The 10,991-nt window shown below is 17.7% G+C and overlaps 2 protein-coding genes across 6 annotated transcripts in view; one reads left to right on the forward strand and one right to left on the reverse strand.

The window, feature by feature from the left end:
• Positions 1 to 6,460, reverse strand: part of LOC122510456 (electron transfer flavoprotein beta subunit lysine methyltransferase-like) — a 101,932-nt gene extending 95,472 nt beyond the window's left edge. For both annotated transcript variants that reach the window (XM_043625117.1, XM_043625116.1), the window contains exon 1: positions 6,409 to 6,460. The gene's annotated coding sequence lies outside the window, so the exon portion shown is untranslated. The remainder of the gene's footprint in view (positions 1 to 6,408) is intronic.
• The window catches only part of LOC122510454, a 303,718-nt gene that overhangs the window by 258,460 nt on the left and 34,267 nt on the right, over positions 1 to 10,991 (forward strand). The window lies entirely within an intron of this gene.

Raw genomic sequence — 10,991 nt, forward strand, 5'->3', positions numbered from 1 at the left:
AAAATTAATTTTTTTTAAATATTTTAAAATAATTTTTGAAAGATAATATTTTATTCAATTATAATATACAATTGAAAAATTTCCAAACAATTGAAAATTTGATAAAATCTAATAAAAATAATGAAAATTAAGTAAAATCATTTTAAAATAATTGAAATTTTGATAGAATCATTTCAAAATAATTGAATTTTTGAAAAATATAAAAAGAATAATCAAATATGTGAATTTGAATTATAAATATTAAAATTATTTCTCCAAAATTTAAATAAGTCTAAAAAAAGTATATTTTAAAAAATTTTAAATTACTTTTTTCGAGGATAATTGAATCTTAAAAAATTATGATAAACAATTCTAAGAATTCGTTTTTTAAAAATATTTTAATGTGATTTTTCGAAAATAATTGAATTTATTAAAAGAATTTTTATATATTTTTAAGAAAAGCTAGTAACCTAATTTTTTGAAGAATTTTAATTAAAAATTTTGAATTATGATTTTTTTCATTGAATTCTTCTTGCGAAGAATTTTATCAAAATAAAAAAATAATTGAATTCCATCGAAGAATTTTATCAAAATATTTGAAAATATTTGAATTCTTGCGAAGAATTTTATCAAAAAATTTAAAAATAATTGAATTCCTTCGAAGAATTTTATCAAAATATTTAAAAATAATTGAATTCCTTTGAAGAATTTTATTATTTATGAAAATAATTGAATTCTTGCAAAGAATTTCATTATTTACGAAAATAATTGAATTCTTGAGAAGAATTTTATAAAAATATAAAAATAATTGAATTCTTTCGATGAATTTTATCAAAATATTTGAAAATAATTGAATTCCTTTGAAGAATTTTATTACTTATGAAAATAATTGAATTTCTTTGAAGAATTTTATTATTTATGAAAATAATTGAATTCTTCTTGCGAAGAATTTTATCAAAATATAAAAATAATTGAATTCCATCGAAGAATTTTATCAAAATATTTGAAAATATTTGAATTCTTGAGAAGAATTTTATCAAACAATTTAAAAATAATTGAATTCCTTCGAAGAATTTTATCAAAATATTTAAAAATAATTGAATTCCTTTGAAGAATTTTATTATTTATGAAAATAATTGAATTCTTGCAAAGAATTTCATTATTTACGAAAATAATTGAATTCTTGAGAAGAATTTTATAAAAATATAAAAATAATTGAATTCTTTCGATGAATTTTATCAAAATATTTGAAAATAATTGAATTCCTTTGAAGAATTTTATTACTTATGAAAATAATTGAATTTCTTTGAAGAATTTTATTATTTATGAAAATAATTGAATTCTTCTTGCGAAGAATTTTATCAAAATATAAAAATAATTGAATTCCATCGAAGAATTTTATCAAAATATTTGAAAATATTTGAATTCTTGAGAAGAATTTTATCAAACAATTTAAAAATAATTGAATTCCTTCGAAGAATTTTATCAAAATATTTAAAAATAATTGAATTCCTTTGAAGAATTTTATTATTTATGAAAATAATTGAATTCTTGCAAAGAATTTTATAAAAATATAAAAATAATTGAATTCCTTCGAAGAATTTTATCAAAATATTTGAAAATAATTGAATTCCTTTGAAGAATTTTATTACTTATGAAAATAATTGAATTTCTTTGAAGAATTTTATCAAAATATTTGAAAATTATTGAATTCCTTTAAAGAATTTTATTATTTCTGAAAATTATTGAATTCTTAGGAAAAATGTTATCAAAATATTTGAAAGTCCTAATAGAATTCGTTTTTTTTTTTAAATATTCTATTGTAATTTTTTGAAAATAATTGAACTTCTTAAAAGAAGCTTTGTAAAATTTTAAGAAAAGCTAATTACCTAATTTTTTGAAGAATTTTAATTAAAAATTTTGAATTATGATTATTTTCTCCAAAAATGTTAAAAAGTAATTCTAAAAAATTTTAATCTTACTATTTTGTGAATGTATTTGAATTTTCGGAATTATTGAAAATGTTGAATATCGAAAATATTGAAAATAATTGAATTTAAAAAAATTAGAATAATTCAGAGAATTACTTTTTTCGAAACTATTTTAATATTATTTTTAGAACCTAATTTTCATTAATTTTCATTTTTATTGAATTTATAAATTAACACTTGAAGATTATTCATTAAAATTTTTGAAAATTCAATAATATCCAAAATTTTCAATTAAAATTCTATAAAACTTAATTTTCAAAAATTATAATATAAAATACTTGAAAAAAAGGATTTATTTTCAATTAAATTTTACAAAATTTCAATTATTCAAAATCTTTTTAATATTGTATATTTTAAAAATTTAATTAGAAAAATTATTGAAAAATAAATTTTCAAAGATTTGCCTATATAGTTATGCTTTTCACACAATAAAAATCGAAAAAAAGTTGCATTTTATACTAAAAATATTGTATTTTGTCGCAAAATTTGAAAGAAAAGTCGCAATTTTGTAATAAAAGTCGATAAAAGTCGCATTATTTGAAAATAGTCGAAAAAAGTCGAAAAAGTCATAATATCCAAGGCCTGGAAATTTACAATTATTTTTATTTATTTTTTTTATCAAAATTTCCTCTAATTTTTTTTCTCTAAATTAAAATGAATTTAAAATTGAATGTATTTTTCAAAAAATTCATTTTCACTTGCACTGAACGTATTTGAGGATAAATTTGAAAAAATAGATCACATTTATATAAAGTTACGTTTGTTCGTAGAACGGGGTCGAAAAAAAGATACCTTTATATACTACCAGTATATATAAAGTTTGAGGCGATTTAATGCGAATCTATATCACTAACTCTTTTCTTTTTTTTTTTTTTCTTATTGTCCAATATATTACTAACTTCCATGACACTCCTCATATAGAATGAAAAATTCATGACGTGAAAAGTAGAGTTTCTAAAACATCAACCTTTTCCCTTTATAATGTCAATTTTTTAAATGAGGTGTCACTAAGATTTATAATATACGATTTCACATGAGATATATTCCATATATTTTTATTGAAAACTGCTATGCTCTCTTGTTATATTTATTATATAAAGTGTCGAAGGAGAAAATATACTCATCATAATAATCGATATATTGTGATTGTGAACGAAAAATGTCCATTTATTCTTGAGAATTAATTTCAAAACTTTATTCCTTTGAATATAATATTAAATATTTATTTTAGTATTTAATATTTTATTATTTAATTGTTTAATATAATATTAAAAATAAATGAAATGTTTCAAAGTGGACTTTTTAAATATTTCATTCAATTTCTTTTTACTTTTTTTTCTATTTAATTCACTTTTTCTCAATAAACATTATTTGTGTAATTTTATTCTTTTTAATTTTTTAATATATATTATTCAATTTTTATTTTAATTACTAGGCTTTTAATATTATATGTGCATATTTTATTAGCATATGAAAAAAATCATAAATTTAAAATTAATTTATTGAAAACCATCGAATTCTTGCAAAGAATTTTATCAAAATATTTGAAAATAATTGAATTCCTTTGAAGAATTTTATGAAAATATTTGAAAATAATTGAATTCCTTTGAAGAATTTTATCAAAATATTTGAAAATAATTGAATTCCTTTGAAGAATTTTATCAAAATATTTGAAAATAATTGAATTCCTTTAAAGAATTTTATCAAAATATTTGAAAATAATTGAATTCCTTTGAAGAATTTTATCAAAATATTTGAAAATAAATAATTGAATTCCTTTGAAGAATTTTATCAAAATATTTAAAAATAATTGAATTCCTTCGAGGAATTTTATGAAAATATTTGAAAATAATTGAATTCCTTTGAAGAATTTTATCAAAATATTTGAAAATAAATAATTGAATTCCTTTGAAGAATTTTATCAAAATATTTGAAAATAATTGAATTCCTTTGAAGAATTTTATCAAAATATTTGAAAATAATTGAATTCCTTTAAAGAATTTTATAAAAATATTTGAAAATAATTGAATTCCTTTGAAGAATTTTATCAAAATATTTGAAAATAAATAATTGAATTCCTTTGAAGAATTTTATCAAAATATTTAAAAATAATTGAATTCCTTCAAAGAATTTTATGAAAATATTTGAAAATAATTGAATTCCTTTGAAGAATTTTATGAAAATATTTGAAAATAATTGAATTCCTTTGAAGAATTTTATCAAAATATTTGAAAGTAATTGAAATCCTTTGAAGAATTTTATTATTTATGAAAATAATTGAATTCTTGGGAAAAATATTATAAAAATATTTGAAAGTCCTAATAAAATTCTTCTGAAAAATGTTATTATTTGTGAAAATAATTGAATTCTTGCGAAGAATTTTATCAAAATATTTGAAAATAATTGAATTTCTTCGAAGAATTTTATCAAAATACTTGAAAAAAATTGAATTCCTTCGAAGAATATTTGAAGATTTTCTCTGAATTTTTTTTAAAACAATGGAGTTTCTTTAATAATTTTAATAGAAAATTTTGAAAGTAATTGAATTTTATGAAGAATTTCTTTCAAACTTTCTTAAATATTCGTGTTTTTTCTTAATAATTGAAATTAATCATATGTAATTATGGAATTTTTTGCCTTTATTAGAAAATAATTAAATTTTTCTCAGAATTTTATTACAATTTTTTTTAAACAATTTAATTCGTTCAAGGAATTTTTTCTAAAATTATTGACAATAATTGAATTCTTTCGAAGAATATATAGTACTATTAAAAAATATGAGAATAATTGAATTCTTTGAAAAAGTTTCTTTAATTTTTTTTAATATAATTAATTTTTGTTAATAATTCTAATTAATAATTTTACTATTAAATTTTATTAACATTATTGATAGAAAATTAAATTCTTTTAAATAATTTTATTCAGGTTTTTGTTAATAATTCAATTCTTTTGAAGAATTTCTTTAAGTTTCTTGAAAATAATAGTTTCTTTAATAATTTTATAATTAAAAATTCAAAATAATCGAATTAACAGAGAATTTAATTTTTAAACTTTTTAAAATAATTGTGTCTGTTAATAATTATAATGCAAAATTTTATTATTAATGTTTATGAAAATTGTATTGAAAATAATTGAATTTATCAGAAGAATTTTTGAAGAATTTATTAAAATTCAAGAGAATAATTGAATCCTTTCCTGAGATTTTATTAAAATTGCATTAAAAATAATTAAATTACTGCAAAAAATTTTACGTTTTATAAAAATAATTGAATTCTTCCGGAGAATGTTATTTATTTATGAAAATAATGGAATTGTTTCGAAGAATTTATTAAAATTGAAGAAAATAATTGAATTTTTGTGGAGAGTATTTTATCAAAATATTATTGAAAATAATTGAATTCCTTTGAAGAATGTTATTATTTACATAAAAAATAATTAAAATCTTACGAAGAATTTTATTCAAATTTTTGAAAATAATAAACAATAATAATTAATTACGAATATTTAATAAGTCAAATTTTTTAAATTTGAAATCTGAAATTATTCAAAAATTAAAAATTATTTTTGAAAATAAAAAATTTTTTTATTTGACAAAATAATTAATAAATTAAATACCATGTTTCGTGCGTAACTTTAGCTAATTAATTAATATTATAAATCAAAAAGAAAAATATTTATTTGGTAGTTATTCAAGTAAATTTTTTGTTTTTAAAAAGAAATTTTTTTTAAATATATCAAAGCTAAAATTTTAGCGAAAAATTCAAAGTGAAAATAAAAATAAAACAAGTTATAAATCTTAAAAAAGGGATTCATTAACATAATCAAAAAAGCTACTTTTGAAAACTGAATTTTTTTTTCTAGTTACACGTGATTTAAAATTTCATTTTTCCTGGAGGAAAATACTTGACTCTTTTCCGGGTAAATATTTATAGAACAACATTTTTTTTCCTTATATAAAATAGTTTTACTTATTTCTTTGCAATCGAAAATTTTTGGAGTAAAGAAAATCATGGTATTTTATTAAGAAATAATGAATTAAAAACATTTTTGACGACATAAAAAAAGTAAATATATTGAAAGAGCAATAAAAAAAACAAATACAGATAAAAAATAAAATTCTAAAAAATAATAAAAATATTGATATAAAAAATTTGTATAGATAAAAATTTCAACCTATATTTTTCTTTCGCTTTTATCACACACGTGTCTCACACGAAATACTCACAAATATTAATATACAGTGTATTTTTTTTTTCTGAAATAAAAACAATGTTTTCAACGCAGTTATTTCTAATTTGATTTTGTCACGAAAAAACAAGAAAATAGATTAAAAAAAAATTCTTTTCGTTTATTATAGTTTCAATAATAATCGTTAGAACAGTCGGTGTATAATAAATTTAAATTCACAGTATATTTGTCATGTTTGTCTAAAACTCACTTTTTTCCGATAAAGAGAGTCGTTCATAAATTCTTCTTTATCGGGAATTCCGTGTATGTCTGCCTTTCATTCTTTGCACTATTACTGCTACTCTATACTATATGGATTGAAAGTTTTGTAGCTCTCAGGGATTTCGTTTTCTACGTTTCTAAAAACCCAATCATTAATACTAATGGATCCTATTGACATTGGATTGTTGTTTTCTATTTTCTTCTCTAAAAACTATAAAAAAAATATTTTCAATTTTTTTTTTTTTTAATTGCGTATTTTTGATAACAATTTCAAATTATTTTTTAACAACCCAAAATATTTTGTTCTCCAATTTATTATACAAATGAAAAAATAAGAGCTTTAAATTTGTTTGCACAGTAACTATTTTTTTTTTGCCAAAACATTTTTTGTTCATAAAATTTACAAATAAATAATAATTTAATTAAAATTTAATAAATTTTTGCAATTAAAAGTTGATTACTGGAGTAAAATTTCGTTAGTGAATTTAAACTCCAAAGGAAATATAAATAAATAAACGAAAATAAATAAATAAGTAAAAGATAAAGTTCAGGGAATTACGAGAAAATGTTTATTTTGTGAAATCCCCTCGTTAATATCTCATTATAAAAGTGTTTTCCTGCTTTAAATGTTACGTATTTATAGTTTGATTTTCCTCATTTGTAAATAATAATTATATATTTTACATTCAACAGGAAACAACTATGACAGAAAAAGGAAACAAAACAAAAAAATAACAAATTTCTGGATCAAATATATATATATATATATATATATATATATATATATATATATATATATATATAAATACAAAGAGAATAGAAACGTTAATTATAACTATCCATAATTAATTTACCTTCAATTTAACGAAACTGAGAGAAAATATTATTTAAAGAAGACAAATGAATGGAAAATATTTATCTATTGACAAAGGAAAATTTTTTTTACTTCTTTTTTTATTTACTGCTTATCTTTTCTAATTTAAAGACAATTTATTTTTATAGGCAATATTTTATTTATTTTTATAAGCTATAATTTATTTATATTTATTATAAGCAAAATTTTATTTTTTTTTATTCAATAATTTTTCAAATATATTTAAAAAAAGAAGTTGTTTTTAAGAAACAATAAAAATGTAAAGTCCTTTTGAAATTTAAGTACGTGTAAAAATTTCTCAAAAATCCAATTATTTTTTTTTTATTGAAATTTTTAATTAAATATTATTCAAAACTATAATCATTTTATTTAATCGAAAATAATCATTTTATTTAAAAATAAAAATTTAAATGTTAAAAGAGTTTTACAATTAAAATTTTCAGACTTCAATTTAAAAAATCTTTTGAAACTTATTTCTCAAAATTTTCACTATAACGTTTCAAATATTCAATTATTATTTCAAATTTTTATTGAAATTCAATTTTTAATCAATTTTTATTTGAAAATTCTAAGAGAATTTCAATTATTTAACTGCAAAAATAAAAAATTTATTTAATGATCGAATATTTCTTGAAATTCAATTCTTATAAAGAACTTTATCAAAATTTTTATTAATTGAATTCGTTCGAAGAATTTTAATGAAATATTTGAAAATAATTATTGAATTCCTTTGAAGAATTCATTTAAAATTGTATTTGAAACAAATTGAAATTAAATAAAATTAAATAATTGAATTACAGCGATGAATGTTATTAAAAATTTTTTTAAATAATTGAATTTTTGAGAAAAATTTTATATTATTTATAAAAACAATTGAATTCCTGTGAAAATTTTTAGTATATTAAAATAATTGAATGTTTACGAAGAATTTAATTCAAATTTTTTCAAAAATAATTCAATTCTTTGGGAAATTTTTTATTAAAATAGTAGATATTAGAAATCATTGAATTAGGAAAAAATTTTTGAAAATAATTGAATCGTAAAGAATTTTATTAAAATTTTTAATTACTTTTGGAAAATTTTTTTATTAAAATAGTAGATATTGAAAATAATTAAATTTGGAAAAATTTTTTGAAAATAATAATTGAATTGAAAGAATTTTATGAAAAATTTTTGAATTTTGTTTCTATAAGAATTTTATTAAAATTTTGAAAAAAGTAGCTTCTGGCAAAAAACGCCAAAAAAAAGTATCCAAATAGTAACAAATTGTAAAAGAAAATAGTAAATAATAGGTTTTAGTGGATGAGTACGAAACTTGAATTATATAATCCTTCAAAAGTGTCAAGGAAAAAAAATTTCCCAAACCGTATTCGAAAAGGAAAAAAAATAAAATAAATCCTTTAAAAATTACAATCAATCAAAAAAACCTTGAAGTGATCGTTTTAAATTAGTTTTCCATTAACTGTCTATCATAATACATCAAAAACAATCCTCTGCACGTGTTACCAATTTTTTTCATCTCTCTTTTTTCTTTATCATCTCAACAATTTTCGCAAGGCATTCACGAGACAAGATAAAAAAACAGAGACTTATTATTATTTTTAATAAAATTTTTACAAGAATTGCCCAAAAAATTTAATTATTCTTAAAAATTTGATTTTAATTCCTCGAAATAAAAATCAATTATTTAAAAAAATGTTTTTTAAAAATTCTTTGTAAGAATTCAATTATTTACAAAAATATTAGAATTGTTCGAAAGAAATCAATTATTTTAAATACAATTTTAATTAAATTTTTTTTTTAATAATTCAATTATTCTTTCAGATTTTAATTAAGGGCATTTGAACCTTGATGACGTTACAGATTGTGCAAAGCATGTGTGACGTCATCAAGGTTCAAATGTCCTTAAATTTTTCCAAAGAATTCAATTATTCACATAAATCATTCTTCGAAAGAATTCAATTATTAAAGATAAATAACAAAATTATTCCCGGAAATTCAATTATTTTGAGGCATTTTAATAAAAATGCCTCAATTATTTTTAAAAGTAATAATTTTTTTCTGTGCAATTCAATTATTTTAATTTCAATTCTGCTGAAATTAGTTGAATTTTTTAATATATATATTTAATATAATTCCAAAAATTTTAAGGCAATTCTTCAAAATAATTCAATTATCTTGGCAAATATCAAAATTCTTCACAGAAATTCAATTACATTCAAGAATTTTAATAAAATTTTTTTGTAAAATTCAATTATTTTCAGGAACTTTAATAAGATTCTATTAAAAATTTAATTGTTTTCAGGGGATTTTAATAAGATTCTTTACGAAATTCAATTATTTTTAGGGATTTTAATCAAATTCCATAAAAAATTCAATTATTCTTCAGGAATTTTAATAAAAATCTTTGTAAAATTCAATTTTTTTCATGAATATAAATAACATTCTTTTGCAAAATTTAAATATATTTTCTTGAATTTTAATAAAATTCTTTGAAAAATTCAATTATTTTCAGGAAATTTTGATGAAATTCCTTGAAAAATTCAATTATTTTCCAAAATTGAAATGACATTCTTCTGCAAAATTTAAATATTTCCTTGAATTTTAATAAAATTCTTTGATAAATAAAATTATTTTCAGGAATTCTAATAAAATTTTTTGCAAAATTCAATTATTTTCGAGAATTTTAATAAAATTCTTTACCAAATTCAATTATTTTCAGAGATTTAAAAAAAAAATTTTTGAAAAATTAAATTATTTTCAGGAATTAAAATTAAATTCTTTACGAAATTTGAATTATTTTCAGGGATTTAAATAAAATTCCATGAAAAAATCAATTACATATTTTCATGAATTTTAATAAAATTCTTTGCAAAATTCAATTATTTTCATAAAGAACAATATTCCTCACAAGAATTCAATTATTTTTAGGAATTTTAATAAAATTCTTCACAAAATAACATTCTTTTGAAAAATTTAAATATTTTCTTGAATTTGAATAAAATTTTTTGCGAAATTCAATTATTCTTAGAAATTTTAATGAACATCTTTACCAAATTCAATTATTTTCATGAATTTTAATAAAATTCTTTGCAAAATTCAATTATTTTCATAAAGAACAATATTCCTCACAAGAATTCAATTATTTTCATGAATTTTAATAAAATTCTTTGGAAAATTCAATTATTTTCATGAATTTTAATAAAATTCTTTGGAAAATTCAATTATTTTCATAAAGAACAATATTCCTCACAAGAATTCAATTATTTTTAGGAATTTTAATAAAATTCTTCACAAAATAACATTCTTTTGAAAAATTTAAATATTTTCTTGAATTTGAATAAAATTTTTTGCGAAATTCAATTATTCTTAGAAATTTTAATGAACATCTTTACCAAATTCAATTATTTTCATGAATTTTAATAAAATTCTTTACTAAATTCAGTTATTTTCATAAAGAACAATATTCCTCACAAGAATTCAATTATTTTTAGGAATTTTAATAAAATTCTTTGCAAAATTCAATTATTTTCATAAAGAACAATATTCCTCACAAGAATTCAATTATTTTTAGGAATTTTAATAAAATTCTTCACAAAATAACATTCTTTTGAAAAATTTAAATATTTTCTTGAATTTGAATAAAATTTTTTGCGAAATTCAATTATTTTTAGAAATTTTAATAAAAATCTTTACCA

The sequence above is a fragment of the Leptopilina heterotoma genome, unplaced genomic scaffold, assembly GCF_015476425.1.
Source record: "Leptopilina heterotoma isolate Lh14 unplaced genomic scaffold, ASM1547642v1 Lhet_68, whole genome shotgun sequence".
Lineage (NCBI taxonomy): Eukaryota > Metazoa > Arthropoda > Insecta > Hymenoptera > Figitidae > Leptopilina > Leptopilina heterotoma.